This window comes from Neltuma alba, unplaced genomic scaffold, assembly GCF_004799145.2.
Source record: "Neltuma alba isolate B1F8T4 unplaced genomic scaffold, ASM479914v2 tig00012530_pilon, whole genome shotgun sequence".
NCBI lineage: Eukaryota > Viridiplantae > Streptophyta > Magnoliopsida > Fabales > Fabaceae > Neltuma > Neltuma alba.
The window spans coordinates 1-6487 of NW_021636995.1; the positions used below are offsets into that span (position 1 = coordinate 1).

Sequence of the window (6487 nt, forward strand, 5' to 3'; positions counted from 1 at the left end):
TTATCTCTATTGCTGGATCAAATAATAAATGGTTTAGATTGTATACTTTATAAAAATATTATCACAATATTATATAAATATGAGAGAGAAAATAACATCTACTTTTTAAAATACTAACTCTAAACGTTTTGAGATTCTGATAAGAAAATGAAAAAAAAAAAAAAAAGATTCTTAGAACACTTTATAATAAAAATCAAGTAAATATTTAACAAGGACTCTTACAAAAAACAATTGGAGGAACTACACGCTTAGTCCTCCATTGGGACTGAATAATACATTCAAGAGAAAAAAAGCATCGAATCCAATAGCTACGAAATTGGCCTTCGATAATATTTAGTAAATTGAGGGGTTAAAAAAGTCCAGAGTGAACTGGATCGGGGGAAAAAAGAAAAGAAGAAGAAGAAGTAACGGGCAAAAGAAACTCATGATGTGGAAGCGCTCGCATGAAGCTGCACTAAAGAAGCATAAAATCCGTCCTTGATGTTAATCAGGGTCTCATGCCTCCCTTTCTCAACTATGACTCCATTTTTAACCACTGCAATAACGTCTGCATTTTTTATTGTCGATAAACGATGGGCCACAACCACGGTGGTTCTATTCACCATTACTCTATCCAATGCGTCTTGAACTACCCTCTCTGACTCTGCGTCCAATGCACTTGTTGCTTCATCTAATAACAAAATCTTGGGACTTTTAATTATAGCACGTGCGATTGCTACCCTTTGCTTTTGCCCACCTGATAATTGAATTCCCCTTTCTCCCACTACTGTATCATATCCCTGTCATTGAAATTCAAAAAAGGAAAAAAAAAAAAATCAGTGTCGAAGTAAAGTACAGTGGCCTCATGGGAAGAGAAAAATAAGTAAGTGTTTGTTTTTACTTGTTGTAGGCCGCTAATGAACTTATGAGCATTGGCTAGTTCGGCGGCAGCTATGATTTCTCCTTCAGTTGCATTGCCTCCCTTTCCGTAGGCAATATTGGCACGGATGGTGTCATTGAACAATATTGGCTCTTGACTCACAAGACCCATTTGTTGCCTTAACCATTTGAGTTGCAACTTTTGAATCTCTACTCCGTCGAGTGTAATTGAGCCTGAATCAGGATCGTAAAATCTTTGTAATAATGAAATCACCGTCGATTTTCCACTTCCACTTTCACCTACAAGCGCTACGGTCTGCCAAGAGCAAGTTTAATTGGGATACGTGTCATTTCGTTTCATATGGCTGTTGAAAAAGAAATGGGCTTGAGATAGACAAACTGTACCTTTCCAGAGTGTATGGCCAAGTTAAGGTCTCGGAAAATCTGTATATCTGGCCTCGATGGATACTTGAAGCTAATATGACGAAGCTCGATTTCTCCCTTGACGCTATCCAATGTGGCTCCTGACTCGTCGCTCGGATCTATCATCGATTTCCTGTCCATCATTCCAAATATAGAAGCGGCAGCTGACTTGGCTTTGCCAGAATCAGGCGCAAAAGAGCTTGATTGGGAAACTGCTATAGCTGCCATAGTTAAGGCGAAGAAAACCTGCAAACCACGAAAATATTCATGTCTTCAATTTGCGAAAAAGAATGAGTTCGAACACCTAATTTGAAAAAAAATGCACGGAAGAAGTCCTTCATACCCGAAAACATCTGAGAATGTCGCTTTGCCGTCCTCCACGAGTTTAGCTCCCGCATAAAAGCTGGTTGCATAGACGGCGAAGAGAAGGAAAAACGATACCCCAAATCCTGTTCCGCTGATCAAGCCCTGATGGATCCCTGATTTCATAGGCCCTTCACATTTCTTTCTGTATAGTTCCATCACCTTTTCTTCAGCACAAAAAGAAGCTACTGTTCTTATACTTCCAACAGCATCGGTAGCAACTTGACTTGCTTCCTCGTACATCATCTGTATTCATTTGCATCTAATAAGAAATCAAGAGAAAAATTCTAATATGGCTTACGTGTAGGTAAGTGGGGGGGAAATAAAATATCTCACCTTTGCATCTGCACTGAACCCTTTCATGAATTTCACTTGAACATATCCGTTTACTCCAATCAAGGGAAGCAGTACAAGAATAATAAAAGCTAACTGCCAGCTTGCAATGAAAGCAATTATCAAACCCGCCAGTATTGATGCGAGATTCTCAACCAGTTGTCCCAGAGCATCCCCGACAAGTGCTCGCACAGTTGCTGCGTCTCCTGAGAGCCTTGCTCCAATTACACCACTTGAATGCTCAGGATCATCAAACCAGCCTATCTCCATGTTTACTACCTTCTCAAAGCACATCTGCCTGATGCGTTGGATTAACTTGCATCCCGCAACGCCAAAGAGGTATCCTCGAGCAGGAAGTGCCAACAAAGATGCAATACCAAGTACCACAAACATTAATGCCCAGAATCTGGAATCCTTTTTCATTTCATCAGCTGGCTCGTAGAACGATTTGATTGCACTGGAAATCAAAATGCCAAATATAGGAAGTACGGCGCCATTCACAATGGCAGCTAAAGATCCAAGCAGAAGCACTGGTATCTCTGGCTTGTTGAGGTAAGCAAGGCGGCGGAGTGGAACCTTTGGTGATTGTTCTTTGGTTTCTGGATTTTCAAGTTCGGCTTCAGGATCAGTGGCGTTGACCGCAGTAGGCAAGCCAAAGGCAACTGAAAATGAGTGGCGGCTGCTATTTCCAGCTGATGATCCTCGACTTATGGATCTTCCTAATGACCTTATCTGACTAGAATGCCTTAAGGACTCTGAGGAAAGTTCATGCCTGTTTTCATGATCTACCATCTCCTGACTCCTTATTTACTTCTTGTAGGCGTATAAGTTGAGAGTATGCTCCTTCAGGATCCTTGAGCAATTCTGTGTGTGTTCCTGATTAATAGGCACATAAAGGTTATTGCAAGAACTACAGACAAAACTGTGATGATCAACGCAAGAAGTGTCCTTTTCTCTCCCTCCCCACTTTTAAGAAAAGAGTAACATTATTGTGATATATTTATAATCATTCAAAGACCCTTTTTTTTTTTTTGGAAAAAAAGTATAGTAGTGGCTAGGCTTGTATGGCACCTTTCTCGACCATCTTCCCTCTGTGAATCACAGCAATCATGTCGGCATTTTTCACTGTGCTTAAGCGGTGTGCCACAACAACGGTAGTTCTGTTTACCATGATCCTGTCAAGGGCCTCTTGCACAATCCTTTCAGACTCTGCATCAAGTGCACTCGTAGCTTCATCTAGAAGTAGGATTTTTGGATTTTTGAGGATTGCTCTTGCAATGGCAATGCGCTGCTTCTGTCCCCCGGACAACTGAGTTCCATGATCACCGACCATAGTGTCCAATCCCTAGATGCAAGCAGTAAAAGATAAGGTTAAATATATAACAAGTTTGAAGACTTTGAATACACGATTAATTGTTCAAATTGTGGTAATAAAGTAGCCAGAAGATAGTACTTGTGGTAATTTATCAATGAATTTAGCTGCATTTGCAAGTTCAGCTGCAGCTTTTATCTCTTCAGTTTTGCTCCCTCCTTTCCATAAGCGATGTTATCCTTTATGCTAGATGCAAAAAGGACAGGCTCTTGACTGACAAGTCCAATTTTCCCTCTAATCCATCTGAGTTGGAATTCTTTCAAGTTAATGCCATCTATGAGAACTTCACCGTCCCGCGGATCATAAAATCTTTCTATTAAAACTGATGACAGTGGACTTTCCACTTCCGCTTTGTCCAACCAAAGCTGCAGTAGTTCCACTTTGTATTTAAGAGAGAAGCCATCAAAAATCAGCTCCCCAGGTCTAGCTGGGTAGCTGAAATAAACTTCCTTCAACTCTATTTCCCCTTGAATATCTTCTAATATTTTCCCTTTTTCATCATAAGAATCTATCTCCGGTTTTCTCTCAATGGTCCTGAACATTTTAAACGCTGCAGCTTGGCCTGCCGCAAAAGCACTCAGACATGGGGCTGCTTGACCAAGATTCCTAATAAAAATAACATCCATTTGGAGGAGTAAGAAAAACCAACTCAACTTAAGAGCAAAATAATAGATGATAAAGTCCTAATATCTTACATGGAAGCAGTTAAGACGGCAAAGATCACAGTAATCACTGTACCCCCGTTGTATCCTTTATCCACTATCAACTTTGCACCATACCATATGGCCAAAGCATAGCCACAGAAAATCACGAACATAACTGCCCCAATCCCCGCTCCTGCGACCAAACCTTCCTGAACTCCTGCTCTGTATGCATCCACAAGAAACCTGCTGTAACCAGATACTGCATGTTTCTCTCCCGTGAAGGATGCCACCTGAAAGGAAATATTGAATGTTATATCATCGTCATTTATAGGCAAAGCAGCAACAATTAAGCACATTAAAAGTTGAATTTCTTAGCCATCTGTTCAGTTCTAACTTTTATGAACAGCATACCGTTCTAATTGCGCCAATTGTCTGTTCAACGACGTTTGCAGCTTTTCCATACGCGGTTTGGCCCTGCGATGCCATCCTCCCTATAATCAAGGCCATAGCCGCACCAGACACGACAAGAGGTGGAAGAGTGGATAACATGACAAGACTGAGAAGCCACCCTTTCACAAATGCTACTACAAAACCGCTAATGAATGTTGACATTAGCTGCAGAAATTTTCCAACCTGGGCAAACGAGTGAGCAAGGCTTCAGTAAGTGGGTTGGACAGTATCTGTGGGAACAATAAATCTTGGATGTTACTATTGATATGATACCTTTTCACCCATGGCGTCTTGTATAAGAACAGTGTCGCCTGACATTCTACCGATCACCTCTCCGGTGTTTGTTTCCATATCAAAGAAAGCCACATCTTGTCTTAAAATTGTTTTCAAATACAAACCCCTTATTCTCGCGGCCTGCCTCTCCCCTGTGACCATCCAGCAAGCCACCTCTGAAAATTTAGGAACAATTCTCAAGTTTAGTGTATTTATTTGTGCGTTCAAATAAGTTGAATCAGTTTCGATGGTAGGCTGTTCTTACGGAGAAAAGCTGCCACTCCACTTCCCACAGCCAAGTACACAAACTTCAGAGAAACCTGCAATTTCATGATAGAAGACCGATCAGAGAGGATCAGATTGATGGAGATTAGCCCCGTAATTCAGACGTACAGTGTTGCCGCTAGTTGTACCTTGGAAATTCTATCGACCATGTCAGCGCTGTCCTGGTTATTTCCGAAGGAGTCAATCATCTCGCCGAACAGCAACGTCATGAGAGGCAAAGCCGCACCATTTCCAATGGCCCCAATGGTGCCAGCAACCATCAACAACATATCTGTAGAGTCGGCAAATGTGAACAACTTTTGAAACGGAACTGTCTCGGCCTTTTCGGTTTGACTCCTATTTTCTCCGTTGGTGCTCGTTCCTGCTTCATTCTTTGATGTGCTTGCTTCGTCTTGGCCATTTTCGGTCCCCATATCAGATTGCTGCCTTCTACCGTGGATCTAAAGAAAAAATTTTGATTCACAAAATAAGACAGCTTAAAATTAACAGGTAACAAATCAGGTCTCACCGAAGTAGAACTAACAGCCTAGTTTTAAGTCTTGGGAAGAATCAAAGGGAGCTAGAACTTGCGTTTGAGCGGATCAAGTTTCAAGAAGCAGCTAATAGTATATTTATAGATTCAGCGGGTCTGCATCCAATTTGAAACAACGGAACAATTAATGTGGACTTTCCGGGAAGTTCCTCATGACTGAATTCGTTCACGATAATTATGTGAAGCGAAGAACAAAGATTTTTCGTGAGGGGCTCTCGGTATTATCCCACAGGGTTGGAAAACAGAGAAAGAATATTTATAGAAAAATAAACAAAACAGTTCTGACCCCTAAAGTCGCCATTTCGCAGGGAATCAATGGAAGAAAACAAGGACGCTAACTAGTAATCGTTTGCTCACCTAACACCACGTCAGGGAATGAGAAGAAATATGTTATCATTGGTTCATTATGAAGGTGATAAATAATTGCAAGTAAGAAGAATGCTGCCCAAGAAACTCCAAAGTTCAAAAGAGACGAAGATGAAATGATTTGTTTTTTACGCATTTTAAAGCCGGCAGGTTGATAGAACCCAGACAAAAGTTAAGGATAACTACCATAAAATTATAAACTGAACATGAACAAGCCTGTGTGCTGGAACCCAGAACAGAAAAGATGCGAAGAGAGAAACAGAGAGACGAGGAGCTATTTGAAAATAGTAACCTGAAAGGGTGAAGCAACCGGCTTTCTGGGAACTCAGTTCTCTCGTTTGTTCAACCAAGTATGGCTCGTACTGCGTGCTGGTGATTCGGTAAGATTTGTTCCTGCGAATTTTATAAACGATTTGTCGCCTATAATTACTTGTAGGGCAAGCTTGTTGTCTCTTCGAGTTTGACTGCTAGTATTTTAATTTTGAGTAATTAATATAAAAAATAAGGGCCGTGATGCTAACATTATGCTCCGCAGAGCAGATTCCCTTTGGTTCTAGCAGCCCCATTTATTACTGTTCCGATTCTAGA

General features: G+C 41.1%; 1 pseudogene; it reads right to left on the reverse strand.

Moving 5' to 3' along the window:
* Positions 1-336: 336 nt before the first annotated feature.
* Positions 337-6101, reverse strand: LOC114728288 (ABC transporter B family member 11-like; annotated as a pseudogene).
* Between the last annotated feature and the right edge of the window lie 386 nt (positions 6102-6487).